This window comes from Trachurus japonicus, chromosome 19, assembly GCF_045865225.1.
Source record: "Trachurus japonicus isolate A0001 chromosome 19, Traja_1.0".
Lineage (NCBI taxonomy): Eukaryota > Metazoa > Chordata > Actinopteri > Carangiformes > Carangidae > Trachurus > Trachurus japonicus.
In genome coordinates this window covers 9129417-9151781 of record NC_140925.1, presented here as the reverse complement: position 1 = coordinate 9151781, position 22365 = coordinate 9129417, and the positions used below count along the sequence as shown (strand labels likewise).

The 22365-nt window shown below is 43.7% G+C and overlaps 1 protein-coding gene across 4 annotated transcripts in view; it reads right to left on the bottom strand.

Annotated features, from left to right (window-relative positions):
* Nucleotides 1-22365, bottom strand: part of ptprea (protein tyrosine phosphatase receptor type Ea) — a 53397-nt gene that overhangs the window by 16927 nt on the left and 14105 nt on the right. For 3 of the 4 annotated variants that reach the window (XM_085761764.1, XM_085761765.1, XM_085761762.1), the window contains exon 2: nt 9925-10225. The gene's annotated coding sequence lies outside the window, so the exon portion shown is untranslated. Of the gene's footprint in view, nt 1-9924; nt 10226-22365 lie in introns of those variants that run through there. The other variant, XM_085761763.1, reaches the window with a different exon arrangement.

Below are 22365 nucleotides of genomic sequence, written 5' to 3'. Positions count from 1 at the left end.
ATGAGCGCTTGAGTGAGTGAAGACACAATAAACCACAACAAACAAGAAGACTTTCAATAACCACATTAGCTTTCCCGCTATATTGTTGCATTGCAATTTGCAGAATAAAGCAGGAAATAGAATATCGCAGTTTTCTCCAAGAAAGTTTAAAACATATCTAAACATAGTAACTTAAACTTTAAACACTAATGTGATTATTTAATATGTCGCTTTTGCATCTCCATTCGTTATAAATAACGTTATGAAACCAATCAAGCTGTTTCTGCCTACATATACTGTACAGTACTGGAAGTGACAACGCTGCAGCCGCTGTGTTGTGTTCACTGAGACCTCCAGCACCTGGTATGTGCTGTATGACTCACAGATCTGTCTGCGCTGATTACGACCTGCCACCTCTGAAAACCTGCATACCTCACAGCGCACAAACAAAAACACATGCACGGACATGGTCCTGTCACAATACGCTGCAGACGAGCCAGTCCACTGCAAGGCCTCTCTTTTGCTTCTCCATCCTCGCTCTGATCATAATAACTATGAGTGTGGGAACTGTGATTCATGGCGGACTACGTCGTTTATGTTCCCAAACCAAAAGGCTGACCTTTTTTTTTTCTTGTCTGTGACGTTTTGTTTAGGAGGATGAGCTATCCCTCTCTGTGGATTTGTGTTTTCCTTGTGGCGTGCTTTCCTGCTCTGTCAGTCTTGAGTTTTAAAAAAAACAAAAAAAACAAACCCTGAGGAGACATGATGATACCCCTGCAGTTCTCTGCTATTGTCTGGCTAATTAGCCCCAGACACCTAACCCTGAGAGAGGACGAGCTTGTTACCAATAGAAGATAAGATAAAGAAATTGGCTGTGTTGGCCAGCCCACAGACAGAGCACTGTCAGTTCCACTGAACGTGGTTTCTCTGGGCACAGAGTCTCTCTGTCTCTTCAAATACATCAGCTGGGGAATTTGGAAAATGGGCGGTGGGTGTAGGGGGCGATGTGACAGGGTGAGCGGGCAGTAGGTACATTGTGTCCTCTGAGCGAAAAAGCTGCCAGACTGTTTACCCTTTAGGGCCACAACGTTATTTCTTTTTTAAACTGAAACCTGCGAGAGATGGCTTATTAGGAGAAAAAACAACCCGTCGCCTGAAGCCCTCTGTGCGTTTTCTCACTGCTGTGTTCGAGACATGTTCGCCACCTTTTGCCTGAAACTGATCGACTTAATTAAGCGTTCATAATTCACAATCAGATGCAAATTAAATTATGTGTTTTTAATTAAAAAAAGGTATAAATTGATATTTTATGAAGTAGCTGATAGCTCTGTTTCAGATAATTAGATAAAAAGCTCAACACCACTCTCATGTCCGTTAAATTAATCTTCAGCCTGGGGAGAGTTAGCTTAGCTTAGTTTAGCATTAAAACAGCACAGCAGAGAGTATTAGTTTATTTTGAGTGAAATGTCCCTCTCATTATTTATCTTGGTATAAATTCTTTAGTGTCAACCTGAAATACTGTAAAATGTCACATACTGTTGTAGGTTACAGTAACTGTCTCTGCCAAATATAACGTCTTATACTGTATATCAAGTTTGTTATACCGTATTTTACTTCTGAATTTCCTGGATTAAAAACATGATCTTACCTCCCCAGTGTTGTTCGCTGCTGTGCTGTCTCATTGTGGTGCAACCACAGAATGACTTGTAACTAAAATAAAGACGCCTTATAATAGAGGAAAACTATGAGAGGTCTGATCTGTGCGATAATACAGTAAGTGTTGGGTGGATGGCATCATAGTGTTTGTTTCTGCAACTATGGTAACAGGTGTGAAGTTTTGGTTGTAATGTTTGGTAATGGAAAGGTGAAACAAAAAGAGGAGGATGTGTGAGGTGGTGAAGCTGCAGGTTATTTTTTGTGGTTTGGACATAAGACCACAACAAATCGCCCAGTTGGACCGTTTCAAGTCTCTGATGTAAATAATGAGTTTCTAAGAGACAACAGTAATCACAGGGTTAAGGTTTACGTCAGTTATGCTTGAGCAGAACGAACTCTGCACGATGTATAGTGAAAGTTCACACTTTCTATTTGAGGAGGTCGTCCTCGAGTCACCGCGTCTCTGCCTCTGCCTCTGCCTTTGGGGAGCTGCAGTGTGTAAACCTGGGTCGGGTTAGCTATTTAAAGGACAGTGCGCTACATTCACAGCCTGGACCGTGGAGACGAGGCCGGGGTGTCCATCTGCTCACACAGATGTGCGACCGTTTCCTGTGCCATATGTAACCTAGTTGGACAAGGTGTTGGTGTTGCTCTTTCTTAACTTAACTCCACTCTATTCCTGCTGATTCTGCTCTGCAGATACCATCAATAAACTACACTCACACTGCATCACAGTGCAGTCCGTGCATATAGTTTAAAGATTTAAAATGCAATCCCAGGAGCCAGGTTTCTAAGATTTTAAAGATTGCACTGTGGATAATTCACTTTTTTATTTATTTATTTATTTATTTATTTTCTAGATTTACTCTGCTGTTCCCAATGTGTTCCCATGGTAACCTGGCCCTCAACCTGGCACCTGTGAGATATTGAACAAGTCACTTAAAAAAGGGGGGTTGGGGGCGGTGCGTGGCGCAGTGGGTAGAGCGGCCGCCCCATGTAGAGGCTACAGTCCTCGCCGCAGGCGTCCCCGGTTCGAATCCCGCGTCGGGCAGACCTTTCCTGCGTGTCATTCCCCCTCTCTCTGCCTCCCCATTTCCTGTCTATCTCTACTGTCATCACTATCAAATAAAGGCAAAAAGCCGAAAAATATACTTTAAAAAAAAAAAAAAAAAAAGGGGGGTTGAGGGCTCAGTCCAACCTTTTGTGTGACTAAACAGCTCCTGAGTTAAAAAGTGTGGGACGAAAAGTGTTTGGAAAACGAGTGTTACAAACCTGGAGCCAGTTAAAAGAAACACAAGCTGAATATTAAATATTGGAAATAATTCTGGGTCAAGTTAAATTTATACCCAGAACAGTTTTACAGTTTTAATGTGCAGTAGCAAGCAAAGCTTTATTAGAAATACATTATAAGGAATGCAAAATGAAGTTGGTAATGAACTTTTCTTTTCTTTTTGCACCTGTGTTATTTATTGCAATAAATTATAAATCTTATTGTATTCATGCGGTGTTTGCAGAGTGGGATAAACAGGAGGAACATGGCTTATTCCATGGCTCGATGGCTGTCTATCTGCTCTGAGATCAGTGTAACTACTTTTAACGTGAGAGAGATTAAGGCAATAATTCTTTTTTTTCAGTACCTTTACATGACACATGATGTACATGATGGCGTGAAAAGCTGCCCATAATCACTGTCTAATCTGTCTGGTTTCCTGTTCAACACTTGATGCGACATGTGGGCGTCGATGCTTCTGAGCTCTTGGCAACTTTATCGGAGCAGGTCAGAGTAAAAATAACTATTGTAATGAGTAATATCACTGAACTGCCCTGCACCCCCAGCAGCTTTATTATGATTATCATAATCATCAGGAGCATTTGTAGTAGTGTGTCAGACTCTGCAGTATCTCGCGCCAGCATTGTCTTGCTACAGTAACAACTCTACCTCTGCAGCACGACTTTCTTCCTCCCCTCCTGCGCTCCTAGCATTGTCATTAATCAATTCCTGCCTCCTTCCCAGGGCGCCCAGACGCTGTGGCAGTGGTAATGACCTTGGAGACCCGCTGGCTCCGCTCTGCAGCGTCAGCCCTCCACCTCCATGGGAACAAATGTATAGCATCTCCCGCAGAGAGAGCTCGGCTGAATGTGTGAGAAAATGCATATGTGCTCACTGTACGTGTGCTGGTGTTGGGTTTGCATGCAGCAGAGATACGTTTACTTTAACAAAGAGAAACTCACATTAGCCACTGCCAAGGAGAAGAAAAAAAAAAAGGCTGAAGTCGGTTGCCAGGTTCAGGCCATAACATCCTGTTGACTGAGATATGGCGGCCGCTGTGTCTGACCCTAAAAGCGCTGCCATTAGGAGAGGTCCTCTTTGGAAATGAGAGCTTTTAGGTGGTGCATATTAGTTAAAAATAACATGGTGCTACATGAGAGGCGATTATTGATAATCCTCTTAAAAACATTCCAGCCATAACTGTAACATTTGAGAGCAGCTCTCGTTTAGGACTTTATGTCTTTCATAGCAGTCGGGAGCTGCCGTCACATTCTAGCGAGGCGTGGAAACCAAGAGTATAATTGGCAGTAAATATTTACACCAGTCTGGTTTGCACGAGCAAACATCACATCTGATCTTACACTTGGTTGGCTTGTTTGAGTGTCACTTAGTCTGTGTGTTCACACGGCCGTGTGAATGTGCAAGTGTGTGTCTCTCACACACAAAACACATACGCAGTCACAGTTAATATTTTTCCAAGGAGCCGGTAGGTCTTTTAATCACTCCTGATCTGCAGATTTACACGCCTGCACAGACACACTACATGCATACGTTTCTGCACCAAATCTGCTAACTATTGGCATGCAGAGCTACGCTGCCTGACTGCTTGGCATGAAGAACCCACACATGAGGACTAGTGCATACCCACAAATTGACAAACGCTACAGCAGGGATCCATGGGAAATTCATGTGCCAGGGCCTGTTTGAGGACCACCCTGCCAGAAATCATTCTGTTAGTGGTCCATCATCCACCAACACATGTGTGTGTGTGGGGAGGAGGGGGAGACAGTCTCCCAGTGAAGGCCTCATCATGTCCTCCCAGCCCCTTTACACCTCCCAACCTGACAGTGGTGAACACAGAAGCATCCATCTTTCTCCCACCCTGACACCTCTGGGATTTACCTCGTCCTCTCTTTCAATTATTCAGGGACAGAGCAATTATGTGGCCTGGGATCAGAGCCGTCGATGGCCGGAGTAATGAGCAGCAGCTGGGCCAGAAAGTGACAAAACTGGCATTGTGACACTTCTCATTATCACCCAGCACTCTGTGATCACCGGCGCACTGCGATGAACAGGTAGCACCACGAGAGACATGTTGGAAGAGGGAGAGAGAGAGAGAAGACGAAGAAACAACTGTGTATAACAGTGTGAACCTGTCAGCGCGGTGACATATGGGAAAAATGTGGCTCAACTTGTAGGAGGACAAAAAGCTTTACACACGGAGGCAAAATAACAAGCTCTTAGACTTCGAGATGTACAGTATGTCAGGTTTAAGTGGATGATTCACCTGCAGCCTTTACATTAAACGACAACTGACATCTTTGTCGACCTCAGTGTTTCTCATGTTTTGTCCGTTATGACTATTAGTTATAATTACCGGTAGTTGTTTTCCTCTCCAATCTCACATAGTTATCTGAGTCTAACAAACAAACAACAACACAACAAACCCTGTAGCAAAACATAGTGAAATGAGCAGTGGCGTGCATAGACTTTTTGAAGGGCAGGGGCAAAAAGAAAAAAAGGGCACCATACAGCGCGTCCTCGCCACTGAAGAGAGCACTTTAGCACACATTTAGGCCCCTTAGAGGGCACTTTAGCACGCTTATTGGCTTTAGTGCATATTTTTAAACAATTGGGCCACGAGAGGATGGCCCCCTGAAACCCCCCCTCCCGTGCACGCCACTGGAAATGAGCCACAATCAGCCACAACTGGAGTCTTCCTTTACTGAATACTGACAGTAATTAAAAAAAAAAAAACTGAGTCTTTTCTCTTCTGTATCTTTGAGTTTGTTGACAAAAACGTTGTTGTGTTCACTGCTGCAATACTACAAACCACCAACCTCTCAAGCACAGTAATTTAAAGATTATATCTTGTTTGTTTACAATAGCTGCAGAGTGAGAAACAAGAAGTTGTGGCCTCTTTACAGGGAAATATGTGTGTTTGCTGCTCCTCTCACTGCTGGGCTTTGTGAGACTCTGTAGTGACTGGGCAGTACCAGCCATTTCCTACTACTCCCCAGTACTGATGCAATGCTCCGCTAATCACTTCCTGGTTGTAGCTTTGTTTATAGCTCACAAACACAAGAGTCTCATCTTGACATGAAACCAAATGAAAGCAATTCCTACCAAGTACCTTGTTATCATCACCAGAAGTCATTATGGACAAAAATGAGATGCAGACTCAATACACAATTTTCCTTTGAACTTCTCAGTTTTTATTTTATTTTTATGTTTTATAGTTTGTAACATACCAGTACTGTGGATGTGTGTTTAGACTGTGTGGTTACACTTTATTTTGCAGTTTTAGTGCATTTTTTAAATCCAGGAATCAATGTGTTAGTCATTCCTCCTGATTAAAAGCTTCTGGTGGTGTTACCTAAATTCAGCTTACGCAACAGAATAAAATCTGAAACAATAAATGAAACGATGACTGGCCCTCACATTATGGCAAAATCACCTCTTAAAACTGACCATAAATTTGTCAGAAGGCTTTTTTTTTTTTTTTTAAGTTTTATGGTCAATAAAAAGGATTAAACAGATTAAAATGTGGTTCTATGCAGAATCATAACAGCTGACTCAGAAGCCGTTTGGAAGCCTGATTTTTTTTGAGAGCATTACAACCAACCAGACTGTCTCCCCCGAGAGTGTGTGGCTCATTTTTATGTCATCTCATTCAAGCGGAGAAATAACAGGCAATTGAGAAATCCTGTGGGACAAAGGAACCCACTTCACTCAGACGGATGAGAATAAATCGTAGTGTCAGTGCCTGTAATAATGACAATCCACAAAGTTTTCCTACTGGTGTTAGATTTATTTAACATCAGCGCTGAATCTGATGCAGGAAGAGGAGCTAAACAGACCTGGCTCTCACAGACAACCAACCCCTCAGAGAGAAAGAGCGGGGAGACAGAAAGAATAGAAACCCCTCCATTTTCAGACAAGGAGAAGGACACAACGATAACCACACTCCTTTGGGGTCTGCACAGGACAGACAAGATCTATCCCCTAAAATATCCCTTCATTCCCTGAGTGAAAGATGGGGAGGAGAAGGAGGAGGAGGAGGAGGATGAAGGGGGGCAGCGGTGGAGAAACAAGTGATAAGCACTGCTGCGGGAGAACAAAAAGCCACTTGACTCTGGGGGAGGAAAAGAGAAGGAAGAAGAGAGGAGAGGAGAGGAGACGTGGGACCAGAAGGGATGAGTGAGCGGCCCACGCTGCCTCTGCTGCTCTGCAGAGATAGAGCAGACCTGTCTGCACGCTGCAGACACGCACTATAAAACCTTCTGTCTTTTTTTTTTAAGGTATATGAGCACTGTGTCTTCTGGCTCTTGAAATGTCCGCAGCTCGCCTGCATGGGAAGCGAGATTTTAAACTGTCACGCAGCTCCGGTTGCCATAGCGAAAAACCCCTCGCTCTATCACACTTGATTTTCCACCGTTGCTGCGTCTTTATGCCGCTTTTATCACACATCCGGCAACAACAGCTTTGACAAACAAGTGTAGGAAAACAAAAACAACTGCTATTTCCACTGCATAGTCCAGATTGAGAGAGGCGGGCGCAGTGATTGCTGATTTAAACAGCAGCCTGTCTTCTCTGAGAGACTGTGGAAGTGGAAGCCCAGTAATTATGTTACCAAAACCCAAAACCCCAACCTGACACATTTTCACAATCCTTTCGCAGGATCACGGCCCCTGCAGAGCAACATTATGAGCAGCACTTTGTTGATTAAGCTTGTGTAACCTTGATGTTTGCTCTCTCTCTCTCTCTGCCTGAATTCTATAGGAATATGAGTCATTCGCTGAGGCCTTGGGCACCATAGTGAGTCTCATTGTCCTCTCTTCTGGGCTTATAACAAGAACGAGAAAGGACGCACACGCACGCATACACACACACACACAGACCATACGGAGAGCAAACGACGAGCTTAAGTTGAAGGCCTCTCGGAGAACTCGCTGCCCTCTTGGAAAAAGGAAGCACAACATCCAGTCTTCACACACTGCTGCGAGACAAGCCCACATGCTGGGGGAAGGCCTGTCCCGTCCCTAATAGCTCTTGACAGAGGCATGGAGGCATGACAGGGCATCAGGAACCATGGATATGCACAACCACCAGGCAGTGTGTCACATCACTACATCTCAACAACAGAAAAATGTGTTTGACCTGCGAGGCACAGAGGTAACACAGGGGTCAAAATCTGAGCTCCAAACTAAACTGTAGAGCTAAATCTATAATACGTGACTGTTTTCCTAAAGACCTGACAGATTGGGGTCATTGAGAAAAAAAAACTTTTCAATGTTTGAAAGTCATTTTCATACATAATCAAGACTTTTTTTTTTTTAAGTAGAGCGAACAAAATCCTGCCAACACAAACTAAATCCGGTACGCAAATACGTTTTGACCCAGGTCTGGTTTTCAGTGCTAAATAGAAATGTGAAGGTTGGGGAGATACAGCAGACTGCAGCAATATGTAAAGTGTAAATACAAGGACAGAGGAGAAATAATAAGGTTTGAAAAGAAAAAGAGAGAGAGGGCAAAACAACTGCCCTGCAAGATAAGAAATGTCCTCGCTATTATGGCAACATTTCAAAAGTTCAATGGAAACACCGAGGTGTCGTCTATCGGGTTCATTCATAGACAGTTTGTGTTCTGCACAGCTGACATCAGTCATGTACCCTCGGGGTCGAACTCACGCACCCAGAAAAGCTACTGTACTTGCGCATAGCTTCTTCTGTGTGTGTGTGTGACTGCATGTGTGCATGCCTGTGTGTGTGTGTGTTTCTGCAGTGTAAGCACATGCTGTCCTCCATCTGCTGTTAGATAGAGATTGTTTCCTTTCCTGTGCAGGCAGCCAACCAGCCAGCCTTCCTGTACCGCTCTGCTCCAGAGGGGAAATGGGAGCGAGACTGCCACACACACACACATACACACACACACACACACACACACAATCCTGACAAAAAAAAACCTGGATAAGATACGCACACATACGCAGACACAGACACAGCTGGACAGACAACGACTTAGCCACACATTTTCAACACAAACACACTCATGAGCGGTCTCCTCTCCTTTCTCTTTCCTTCCCGTCTCAGACTTTGGGCTTTGTTTTCCATTCCTCCATCGACTGTATGTTGCCTTTGTCCTTACTTTATCATGGTCACACACCTCCACAAATCATTAAACAGCTTGGTGGGGACTAAAATATTTGAATTGCACAACAATGCGGGGGATTGTTAAGCACAGCAGAAGTCAAAAGCACTGGAGCTGAGAGGCTTTTCCAGCTCCAAAACCACTAAAAGTGACATCAGCGCAGAGAAATTCCCATAAGTCACCATGCATAGTTTGTAATGACAGGCTACTGTCTGCAGTCACTCCCATTTGTGTGCTTTTGTTTTCAAAATATAGCTAATTCAGTGACACATCTAAGTCTGTGCCCTTCATTATTCATAATTTAATGCCACAGTATCCTTTTAAAAGCAGAAATCTGCCTCTGTAATGTCAACAAAAGAAGGAAGTGTGGCATCAGGGGAATGGCAAAGGCACTCAGGTCTCAAGTTGAGGCTCAAAGTCCCAAGAGGCGAAGTATAAAAAGCTTTTTTATAGTGTGAGACAATAAAATTTAACAATCTGATCAACATGGGATCTGAATATCAGTGCAGCCTAAAACGCAGACGCCTAATCACAGTCACACTGTATGGCTGGTTTGAATCAGCTGCAGCATGCGCAGTCTAGTTAATGGCGTTTTTACTACTGTACAGTTTTACTGTGCACACTTCAGTTTTACATCAGTGTTACAATTCCTGTTTCTTGGTACTTGTTCTAAGCAGAAAACAGATACAACTGGGGAGTTGTAACTGGAATCATGACTTTTAAAAAAAATTGAGGAAGCGACTGAGGGGCGTCAAACTGTAAGGGTGTGCAACAAACTTGTGATAAAACTGTAAGTTCAACTGAGAGCTTGAGACAAAGATCCATTACATTACATTACACTAAAAATGTGTGCATGTGTGGACAATCACCTGGATGAGTGTTGATTCAATGTATGCTGACTCTCAGATCCATAACAGCAGGTCACATGGTGCTGACGGATCCAGTGGTCACATTGTTCAGTCAGAGGTTGGACATCCGGTGGAGGTGGGGGGGAGGGGGGGGGGGGGCAGCAGCAGCAGCGAGGGGTCTGAGGTCTGCTCACACGGCCCAGAGAGGAGAGCTGCTCCCTGGATCCAGGCGGTGGCGGTGAGGTCTGGGTGTCAGAGCTTCACCTCCAGCAGCTCGAGTAGAGTCAGCGCCGCGAGTCTTAAACGGGAAGCAGCTCACCACCTTTATTTAAACACAAGAGTGAGAAAGGCAGACAGCATGTTAGACAATTAATAACACAACATAGACGACGTGGTGGTGACACATGAGGAGGAGAGGCAGGGGGATGAGGAAGGTGTGAGACAGTTTCCTGTCTTGAGCCGGAACAATGTGAAGCAAGAAGAAGAGAAAGAGATAGAAAACAGCTTCCCCAAAGAGGAACACTGTGAAACAATACGAAGCCCCTAGAGCATTGTGAAGCAGCACGTATATATAGTATATATAGTATAGTGCTGCTTTAGTTGCCCTTCAGTGTTGCCCTTCAAACACGATGACACGATTTAGCTTTCAGGCAAATTCAGAAGAAAGGATGGCGACTTTGCTCCTCGCTGGAGGAACGGTGGAAACGGTGGCTAAGAAGGCGCCCGAGGGTGATATGCAGATGGTCACAAAATGTAACCATGGCGAAGAAAAGACTTTTAAATTAGTCAGAGGAGTTCAATGAGTACATATTTTTAGGAAGTAAAATTTCATAAAGACTTCTGCAATGCAAATCAGTCTTCCAAATCCAGCAGACTCGGTGCACGTCCCTGTGCATCGCGGCTAACCTCATTTACCAACTTAAAAAATTTAGTTTCCCCTGAATCCTGGATCTACTGGTGGAATAAATATGCACATCCGCTCAGATTTAGAGCATAGTTTTACATAAAAACCTCCCTTTGTCTCACTATCAACAAATGTATTTTGATTCCTGACAGAGTGAGTGATTTCTTAGAATAATTATTTCACTATTTCAGTGTGTTTGCATGAATAAATAGTGCTAGTGAGTTCATGTGCTGTGCCTAAGCTGTAGCAGAAATTGCAGGTTGGTGGCATCTCATATATAATCCCCGCTATCACCCAGGGGGAGGTCTGAAGGAGGTTTATGAGAGGAGGAGTGGAGTGTGGGAAAAAAAAACAGGACATGGAGCACAATTTATCTACCTGGGAGCAGTGAGCAGCCACAGGAGCTGGAGGAAGAGTTTCAATATGGAAACCTTGTAAGTACGGTTTTACTTTCGGCTGAAGGAGAGTGGGCGAAAAACTCACAGGCAGATTATTTTGATCCTTCAAAACGTGAAACTGCTTCCAAAAAAATTGAGGAAGCACATAAGTCTCCGCCACCAGCCACTCCCCCCACCCCCCACCCCCCACCCTGCTGCCCTCACAACTTTGACATTTTTGGAGACACAAGGTTTTCACCTGACAGCGGCAGGGAAGGGAGCACACCGACCGGTTGCTATGGCGACGCGCTCGTCTAGCCGAGCTGGAGGGAGGTGGGGAAGGGAGTCGGTGGTGGTGGCAGTGGTTGGGGGGCGGGGGTCCTCTCTTTCTCTCCCTTCCTCCCCCTGTTTCTCCATTAGGCTGTAGCAATAAATGAATGGACACGTTTCCCACATCTCTACCCTCCTCCTCCTCCTCCTCCTCCACCCTGCTCCTCCACCCTCCTCCTCCTCCTCCTCCTCCTCCTCCACCCTCCTCCTCCTCCTCCTCCTCCTCCTCCACCCTCCTCCTCCTCCTCCTCCTCCAACTGGAGCTCAATGAAAAACAGGCAGTCAACATTTGCTTTGTGACATCCTGGAAAATGAGGTGTCATGCTTGAGGATTTCCATGACAGCCAAATAATGGCTCAAGCTACAGTGTCAGAAAGCAAAATAGAGAGGAATGAAGGAGACTATATCCACAAAAAAAGAAAGAAAGACAGAAAGAAAGACAGAAAGAAAGAAAGAAAGAAAGAAAGAAAGAAAGAAAGAAAGAAAGAAAGAAAGAAAGAAAGAAAGAAAGAAAGCGACCACTTTGTTAATCCTGTGAATATTCTCAGATTTACACCCAAGTTCCTGGAAAGCTCTGCGAGGGAGTGTTTCAAATCATATATCATCTCATGTTCATAAATAAATGATACGAGGTCTGACGGCGTGGAATCAGATCAAGCAAACTATTGAATAATAGAAGAAGCTTCCTGTAACGGAGCCGACGGCGAGGGAGAAAACAGCAGCAGCAGATGAAAGCTGCTGAATACGGACCGTGATCTGTAGGCTACGTCCTGTATAATCATTGTGTGTAATCCCGTATGTCTCTGGAACAAGCTCAAGTCCATCTAAATAAAAAGAGGTCACCATGCGACGCGGCCTCTCATCGCACCGACTGGGCAGTAAACTGCAGAGCGTTGCCACGGCGACAGTCCCACCCAGCCAGCCAGCCAGCCAGCAGGTATAGCCTACTGGACGCTTTAAGGTAGGCTATAAGAAAATAAAAAACTGTGGGAGGAAGTGAGAAGAAATAAAGTGTGACAGGGTTTTTACCTGTCAAGTGCAGCTTCTTGGTTGCACTCTGAAATGTATTTCCTTATCTTCTATAGCCCTAACCTACAATAGCACGACCATTATCGTGTTTATTTCAGAGTGGGAGCACCGTCAGTGACAGTGTGTGGTGAAGATGACAGCCTTTCATCACCGTCTTCAGCTACATATCACTTCCTCACAGGCACATTACACTGGCGCATGTGAGGCACCGCGAAAAACACCACAACGCACATGACTGTGTCTGACTTGGCAGCCAAACTGTTCTCAGGTACAGTACATAAAAAGAGAGACACCACACTGTGATAGGAGGATGCTCTTTGTAAAGGGTTTATGAGCTGTAACTGAGAGTTTTATCAGAATGTTTAATGTTTACTCAAGTGGACAGTGAGTTACGTGGTATTTTATGTCATATATAGACAGGTGGAAAAGAAACTCCACCAACACACACAGAGAAAAGAGGATGTGTTTTCTTTAAATGCATGAAGTTTGTAATAGTAACCGTCTTAAAATCTGTTGTGGCTGCTTTCAATTCAACACCAATAAAATGAAGTGAAAATTCTCCGTACGTTGGAAATAAACAAACCTTATCACAGGAACTTAACACACACACACACACACCGGCAGTGCACAAAAATGACACATCATCTCTGGCACTATCTGATCTCTGCACACTGGGGCTTCGTGTGCATGCATGTGTGTGAATTTGTGTGTATGCGTGCTGTTAGAGCTTCATAAAGGTGATGTTGCATTTAGGGTGAACACTGTCCAAATGTCAACATGTGGACTTCTGCAGGTGTAAGATTTACAGCAGCAGAGTCAAAAACACACTTTCACCAAAACTCTCACAGAGTTGTTATTTCCCGGACAAGCCTCTAAGCTCAGCTGGAAATATATAGTACCAAGGTGACAAATAGCAGCTCAAAGACAGATGGACACTTCACACACACACACACACACACACACTCACACATCTCTGCATATATACACACAGAAAGATACACAGACTTGGCTCTTTGACTCATCCACCTCTCCAGGGTTGTGGTCAATCAGATTAGAGCATCATACGGAGATCTCCAAGTGCACCAACACAAATCCATTTATAGAGATAAGCTTACAGGGCAACTGTTAGTATACACACAGAAACACACACACACAGACACACACACACACAGAGACAGGGAAGTCGCTTCACTGAGCTACAATCGGGTCCCAGCATCAGCACAACACTGTGTTTACAGAAATCCTCCCTGACCTGCAGCTGTGTGTCGCTTCCAAAAACACAATGACTCCAAAAACAAGTTCAGGACCAGCGACCACCCCCGGGGGCGTTACAAGATAAAGCACTGGGGTCATGCTTTGCTTTTTTCCGCCGCCCCTCATGAAAATCAATCAGTGGGTTAAATTAAGTTTCTCCTGATTATATATAAAAAAATACTATTTTCCTAACATTTCTGTTTTTAACAAGGCGCTGAGAGATTCATACTCAGTCATGTTCTCACATTTTCCTCCTTGTCTATTTCCTAAATGCTGTATAATGGAAAATAATAGAAAACACAGCAATAAGGCGGTGTTAAATATTTAATAATAATAAGGCTTTAATTAGAAAAGAGCTGCAGCAACAGTCTGGCACCTCCTTTACCGAGTACGTGTGTTAGTGAGAGAGGTGAGAGAAGCGAGGCTCATTGTGATTTATGGTGTTTACAGGCAAAGCTGAAAGGGACAAAATCAGCCGCTGGATGAAAAACCTGCAGCAGCAGAAATGATAATAAATGGCAATGCAGGGTAACAAATGCACGACGTGTGTGTGGACTTTATGCCTCCGTGATCAGACGTGTGAACGGAGCCACGTCCCTGATGAGCTGTCCACACGTTGTGGGCTTAATGTTGCAGAGCAAGGAGGACAGGCGGCAGCAAGGAGTGAGATTTGTGCTATGTGATGCTCGCCTCTCTTCCAAGCACACCGGTGTATCTTGGCATCCAGGATTGAGTGAGTGGCCCTTAGCCAAAGCAAGCAGGATGTGAATGTGATAATATCATATAGCAGCTCTTCTAAACTTGGCAATCTCTGCTATAATCAAATATCTGGAAATTTCCTAAAGGGCCCGGGCGGGACTAGATCATTTACAGACAGACTGCGTATGTGACAGCCTACATCAATAGTGTTATTTGTTTAGTGGGCAGCTAAATGAAAACCCAGGTTTAATACTTACCTGTGGCTCTTTCGGATCAATAACCAATAGAGTGATGGAAAAACGCCTGTGCGATGTGAGAAACGTCCAAAATCCATCAACGATATGTGTGAAAAACAGCTGCTGAGGCAAAGTGCAAAGACTTCCAGATGGTTTTAAAAATATATGTCTATCCATAAACTCCCCGGAGCTTCATATTTCATATGTGTTAACATCATAAGACTTAATGTGAGATTTTCTTTTCTTTATGATCGCACACATACAGCAGTACGAGTCCGTCAACCACTTCGGTCCTGACTCAAGTATCTCAACAACTATTGGATGGGTTGCTATGCCCATTCCCCCTCAGAATGAACTGTAATAACCCTGGTGATCCATTAATATTTCATATCACATCGTCATCCACTCAAATTTTTTTTTATCTATAACCACATTTCTGCCAAGATAATGACAGTCCAGTTGGGGAATACTGTACTTGGTTGGTGATAATTTAAAAAGAATCAATACCCAGATGCTAAACCAAGATGATAAACATTAGAAACGATGCCATATGTATTCATTGTTTTTCAGCCTCACTGTTCATATGCATTTGATTGACTTTTTTATAGTCGTCTCGTCTCTGAGGATTTTGTGATTTTAGCCCTTTTGTGTTGCAGCCTGGGGCGACAGTATAAAGCTGTTGTTTATTGCATTGTTTGTTTAATGTCTGATGAAGGTCTGAAAGGTGGTTTGTTTAGTCGATACTGCGCCGACAGTGTGTGGGAGTCCACTGCTTTTCATCCTTAGACCTTCCTTAGGAATTCGCTGTGGATTATAAACTCCTTCAGTTGAGCAGCAATAAGAAGGACGGTGGAGCTGGACAGCTCATCAAGCCAAGTCTTAAGTCTCAGTCCCAAGATCCAGACATGACTTACAGCTGGCCAGAAGCCTTAAGAAATCCTCAGTTGCTCATAGCCGCAGCGTGTAAAAACAGACATTATTCAGACTTCCATCCAACAATCCGATACACGTCCCCTCAACGAGCGGTGGTGTCTCTCTTCCCTTCCTACTCTCACGTCCTTTCCCAGAGCTTATTCTCCCAGGCGCCTGGGAGCAGCTCAGACAGAATGGGGTTAGGATTAAACAAGTCCCCAGTCGAGGATTCCCTGCAACACTTAAACTCCATGAACCCCACCTGGTAAATATTCATGACAGCGAAACAGTGGTATTCCAAGACAAGTGGCGAGAAACAAGCACATCTTCACACGTTGCCAGTTACAAAACCAGCCTGTAATAGACACACACACACATGCACACAAAAGGCCCAAACCTACACATAGAGACCGACATTAATGGGCATGTAAGAAACATGCACACCCACACAAAGGGGAGGAAAAAGCTCAGTGGATTTCTCAAGCTATCTGTGTGTATATCTGGCAACAGCCCAAGGCTACATGTCTTGTCTGTCTGCACAACCTTGTCTGGGAATGGAGATGTTTCACACGTCAGAGAGAGAGAGAGAAAGCCATGAACGCCCCCACTTCTTTCACAGGGAACTGCCAAAAGTAGGAAGCAGAGTGAGAAATCAAACCCAAATCAAGCTGTGAAATAATACGTAATGATGCTCTTTCTCAGAAATGGGTATAATTATGCACTTCATATCATTGCTACTGAAAGGTCAGGCTGTCTTTTGGATGATTTAGCACACACATCAACAACAACAATCATAACAAAAACATGAATTAGACTAGTTTTGATTATGTCTGTACTGTGGCGGGCCAAATCAAAACTATCCCTCTGCAAACCATAAATCTGACACCTTCAGCTACTGGTCAGGGAAACAGTCTCTCTCTCTCTCTCTCTCTGCCTCACGTCTCTGTCATTGTACAGAGCTGACTCAGAAGACTCGCTGTCCGCAAGCAGGAAGAGAAACAGTTTAGGTCACATCCTGTGTGTGAGCTGTAGTTCACAGCCAAACATGAGGGGTATAAAATTAGCTGGACTGTGAGAACTAGAAAGAGATATGGAGCGAGGGGGCCTCTCCAACCCCCTAACGCATAAAAAAACAGAAACACAAAAGGTTGCAGGAGAGGGAGGGAGTCGGAGCCGTACAGTAACTGGAACAGCACCATCTTTCTGTCAGACGTGTGACAACTGACTATACTAACGCACATGCCATCGTTTCATCAGCACTGGCTCTGTTGCAAGGCCCGATTAAACCAGAACAGAGAAGGAAATGGCACACTAAAGCTGCCTATGTGCAAGCTACAGCTTAGAACATTTATTGTGGGAGTGTCTCACACCCATAATCCAAATATTAGTTTTCTAAAATTAAAATCACTGTAATAAACACTGAAAAATACCAGCCCACAGCTGACGAAGACAAGTGGCTCAGTGACAAGAAAATGAAGAAAAAACTCTAAAGCCGTTACACAGACACAACAAATAGGTTAAAATATTACAAGAAGGGAATATAGAGCTTGTTGTGAGCTTTAGAGATCACCTGTCATGAAGAGCTGGACAGGGCTGTAAATCTCAAGGCTCAGATTATCTATAATTCATAGTCTGGGTGTAGCCACAGAATCTTGTAGTGATCCATCACACTGTTGTTCAGATATTTTTCTCAGACCCAGTGTTTCAACAAGACAGACAGACGGATCACTAACACTGCTGACCCGACAGTTACACTGCACAAATGACTTCTGGATCCAATATGAACCAAGATATTGTTTTGAACTGTAACACCCCAGATGATGAGAAATATCTTCTATCCTATCCAAAAATGATTTGTAAGCAAAACCTTGACATGTCAGCCTATCATCTTCCAGGTTGTCATGGCTAACTGGGTAGCAAAAATGTAACTGCCATTAGTATTCATTTGGAGATGTGTTTGTGCATCCAGTATCCACTCTAAAGCATCTCCTGGGGGAAATGTGTGGATCTTTATCTGCCAAATGCTCCAAATGTGTTCACCAGCTAATTGCAAACTTTGTCTCTGAGCTGTTTGATGATGGATAGGGGGTATAACACCACTTCCTTTGCGGAAAAACAGTTGAAAATGATGTTATGAGAGCACTGACAGTGACTCAAAACATGGAAAACAGGAAGTGCACAGTCAGATGTTAAAAATTTGTGGGTCAGACACTGAGTGTGATGTGGTGGGTTTGTGGCTGTTAAACATGTTGAATGTAGCCGTTCATTTTGGTAGTATGAACCCAAACTATCCCATATCTGTTTAAATGTGCACTTCATGCAGAAAATGACTGTCTTTCTACACACAAGTACGCCTGCAGAGCTGTGTGTGTAATGCCTGGGAATATAAAAGTTCAGCAATTGAAAAAAAAAAAGCAGTACCAAGAGAATCTACTGTTTTCATGGGAAGAAAAACTACACAATGAAACACACATTTAAACGGATATTGGATTGTTTTGGCAGCCATTTTTACGTTTCAGTATTAAGTCGGCTTACCTAACTGGGAGTGTGCTGATCACAATCTACTGTAATGCAAGTAAATGTACTGTATATATGACTAACAACACACAAACCCACATAAAAGTTGGACAGCAAGATGGTCAGGATGGTGTAATCATCTAAGTTAATAAAGTGAAGTAAGCTGTGATCTCACTGCTACAGCTCAATAACCCAGTTCTGCTGCCCAGAAGAAAATATGCCCAAGACAGGAAGTAAAAGCTCATAGGAAAGACGCCCTGTGAACTTGAATCAACAGGATATGGATGATTTACAGGGTAACATCCACTGCTCTCAGGAGTAGTGACCAACCACGCCTGAAATCAAGCTCTCAGACCTTTTCTTCAAAGGCATCACTTCAGCTAATCTACAAGAGGGGGCTGCGTGCATGAGTAAATACTGTAATCTGGTCATCAGACAGAAGGGAACTTGCACCCCACACCCTGCCCTCTTTCCAGGAAACAGGGATGTAAATATTCAGTATGTTCATCTGACATGTAATGTGAAACATAGGCTTCTGCAGGGCTGCAGCTCGGAGGGCAAAGGGATCAGATTTGCCGATGCAGTGACCGCAATTTTCGATATTTTCCAAAAATGAAAGCGAAGATGGAATTTCATCTCTCGCCACAGAAGCTGCTGCACGTTTCATGAACAGACCCGAGAGAAGTGAGTCTTGTTCTTTGAGGGCACAGCATTAGTGTCTGCCTGCACTTCAAACAATATCAAACATGGGATTTCTACTTGGATCATAAAATTATCCAGGGGCTGAGATTACAGATGCAAAATAGCAACGGTGTGTTATTTCAGTCCATTTCCTAGCAGTGTTACAGTGAACCCAGAGGGAACTCGTGATCTGAGGAGCCGAGAGACGAGCCCTGCTCCGGTGCTCCATCTTTAACAGGTAACAGGAAATTGGCCATTCAGCATATCATCTACAGTAGCTGCTCCAGTCAGCCACGGACTGATGGATGGCAAGTCACACTCGAGCGGCGACGCCATTGATTTTCTTCTCATACAACCCAAGACTGCTGATTCAAGATAATGTCGCATTTTTTAAAGGCTTCACTGTGATATTGTGGTGATACATTCAGCCCATGAAACTGATAAATGAGTTCAGGCAGCATTGGCAGGTGAGATTTATTTCAAGGGCACAGATTTATTTGTCTGGTCATGATGGTACTTTATTTATTACTTATCGTTAAACGTGTCCATTCATTTATGGAGCAGTATCAGGCTTTTAAATAAATTATTGAGAAGGCGGCGAAAACCTCAAAGTATTGTGCGAGACGAGACTTGTTTTTCGTGTGTTCTGTGAAATGTTGTCCAGAGCTGTGAGACGCTGTGCAGCCAGTGAACGTCTGTGTCATTTAATGACATTTCACAGTATTTACCACATCACAGTTTGTCGTGACAGTACAAACCGTGATTGTGTTATTAGCCTCCGTTGATCCAAAACGACAGCGCTCTTCTTAATTTTGTCTGAGCTACAGTAAATACTCAATAAATGTCATAACTTTCTCTCTGTTTTGGCTTTCCACAGCGTTTTACCTTCAAAGACTGACTTGTTTTTCTTTTTTTCAAACCTTGACTAAAATCTGAAATCGCACTTGTACTAGTGCAGACAGGGGGAAAAAAACAACATGTACATCTGCTCAGACATGATTGGAAGCTGTGTGGCAATACGCTTGAAACATCCCAGCTTGCTTTGTGCAATATGTGTACACGATAAGTGAGGAGAAGTTGAATGAAGAAGAAAGGCGAAAACCTGAGAGAGAAGTTCAAAATCTCTTTCCTACCTACGCACATGCAGCCAAACAATCTGCATGGAAATGTTATGAGGTTCCCAGCGCCAGTGTTGAAGAGGTTAGGAAGGGTTGTAGCTGCTGTTCAGGGATTTCAAAAGCGTTTCTTTTGGTGCATTTGAAGACATTTCTAAATAAGTCAAAAGTCATTTGGAATATTTCTACATCAATATCTTTCCTCTTCCAGTAAAATATTTTTCAAGAAGTCTTCTGAAGGTGCCGGTGGCTTAGGCCAATTTGATTATGAAACATTAATCTGATCAATATTTTAACATAGCCTGGCTAACAGTATTAGCTTTGTCACCTTTTTAACATTTGTACCTTATTGGTGAATGTGCAAACAGGAAACATGGACAGAGAGAAGTGACCACATGCTCTAGTATGTCTTAACCGTTCATCAGCAACTATAAAAATAAATACTTCCTGATTGTTCAAGTGTCTGACATCATAATGTAGATTACAGCTTAGTCATTAGCTGAAAAGCAGAGTGTGAGTACGACCATGGAGAGCAGGAAGGAACAGAGTGAAGGTTTAACCATCTGAGACTTCCTGCCCCACTCCTCAGCAGCCATTCACTGTGATGCGCTGTTTGGTTGTTGTGTGCCATTATCTAGGATGTTCAGCATGGACGGAGACGGGCGTGCCAGTGTCTTTTACAATAATTTAGTTCAGCATGGATGGATGGATGTAGTCCTGGTGCTAGCTCCAGTCCAGCTAGTATCAGTCTTGGCTATCGCTGAGGGGATGAAAAGGTTGGGGGCTTGTCAGAGAGTCCTGCTACCTGTCACGGGGATTACTGGTGTGGATCACTGGAAAGAGCTGTAAACAAAAGGCCCACGTGCGCAGCTCTGAGGAGAGGAGATAAGAAGATGTAGGAGGGGTTTTGATGGAGAGGTTGTGGTGGGGGGTGGGGGGGGGTGACTGATCATTGTTTCAAGCTAGCAGCTGTGTGATGGATTTCACACACGTCTTCTCGTCTGTCTCCGAATCCCTTTGTGTCCGACAAAGAGCAAAAGAGCATATTCTGAGTGCATGTAGTATGGAAGATCACCATTTTACCATTCGTGTCATTTGCCCCCGCTGCATAGCATGCATGGGTGAGCAAACACACCCCCATGGTCCTTTGGCATGCTCAACACAGGCAGGCATGCAATTATAGTCTGTCAGATACACTGGTCTCAGGCAAGAATATATCCAGGAATGAAAAGAGAGAGAGAAAATAACAGTTCTCATTTGCCATTAGGGAAGCTGGTTGAATTCAGAGTGAATCCATGGATATATCAGACAAATGCAGCAACATGACAGCTCTGAATTGTCTGTGCCGGTATCACACAAGTGCAGCATCTTGGCTACGCTGCGCACAAAAACTGAACAGGATATTGCATCCCTCGTGACATAAGCCGTAAGCAGCCCCCCTTCATTTTTAGCATCAGTGACATTACACAAGCAAATAACAACAGAGATGCCATGTCAGCCTCTCCAGAGGGTCAAAAATGTGGGGATTAGACTGTCATTAATACTGAATCTGGATTATAGCAATCCTGAGGCAGCTCTACGGCGACAGATTACTTCTATCCCAGCCCCAGCATTGAAAGACAATGGCACTTTTTGTTCCCCTAGAACTGACAGTACCGCACAGTAACAAAGGAAGGACTCATTTCTAATAGGGTCAGGAGTGATTAGACAAGCGGCAGCCCTGGCAGCCCATAGAGGGGCCCGAGATCCCCCAGAATCCCCCAGAATCAGACTGGATTTGTCAGATTACAACCTCACCAACTCCAATTAGCCTATTAGTGGAGTTAGCTGCTGTAAAACTGGCAATAAAGTTTCCAGACTATGACTTTTGAAGATATTTCATTATAAAAACGGGGCCTGTAGTAAAAACAGTCACTATTAACAGCATATATCTTTTCAAGGTTCACCAGTTACAAGTGGCACCCGGCTGTCTAGACATCCTCACATATCTTGTGATGGCAGCCTATCCATTACGGCCGTTGTGAGCGCTGTGGTGCTTTTGATGAATAATTTATTGGGCCCCCCACAAAAAGGTCTAAGATTTGAGACCGAGACTACTGAATCTGTACCGAATGTATAAATTCAAACACCTCAGTACAACTTATTCCTCTACAGCTAAAAGCCCAAATTCTGGAAAGTACTAAATTGCACAGTGTTTCCAGCTATCTCTGCTAGTTTCTATGGATAATTAACGCAATGTTTTACTGTTCTTTTGTTTTAACAGTGCAGTATAGCCTACCTGTTTCCTTTTCTTATGGGATTAAAGTAACAGTCTAATGTCTTGGGTTTCATTAATGTTCTTACAATAAAACAGGTTATTGTTATTTCAAAGGAAGAAATTCAAAGGAAAGACACAAAGCAGAGAGAGA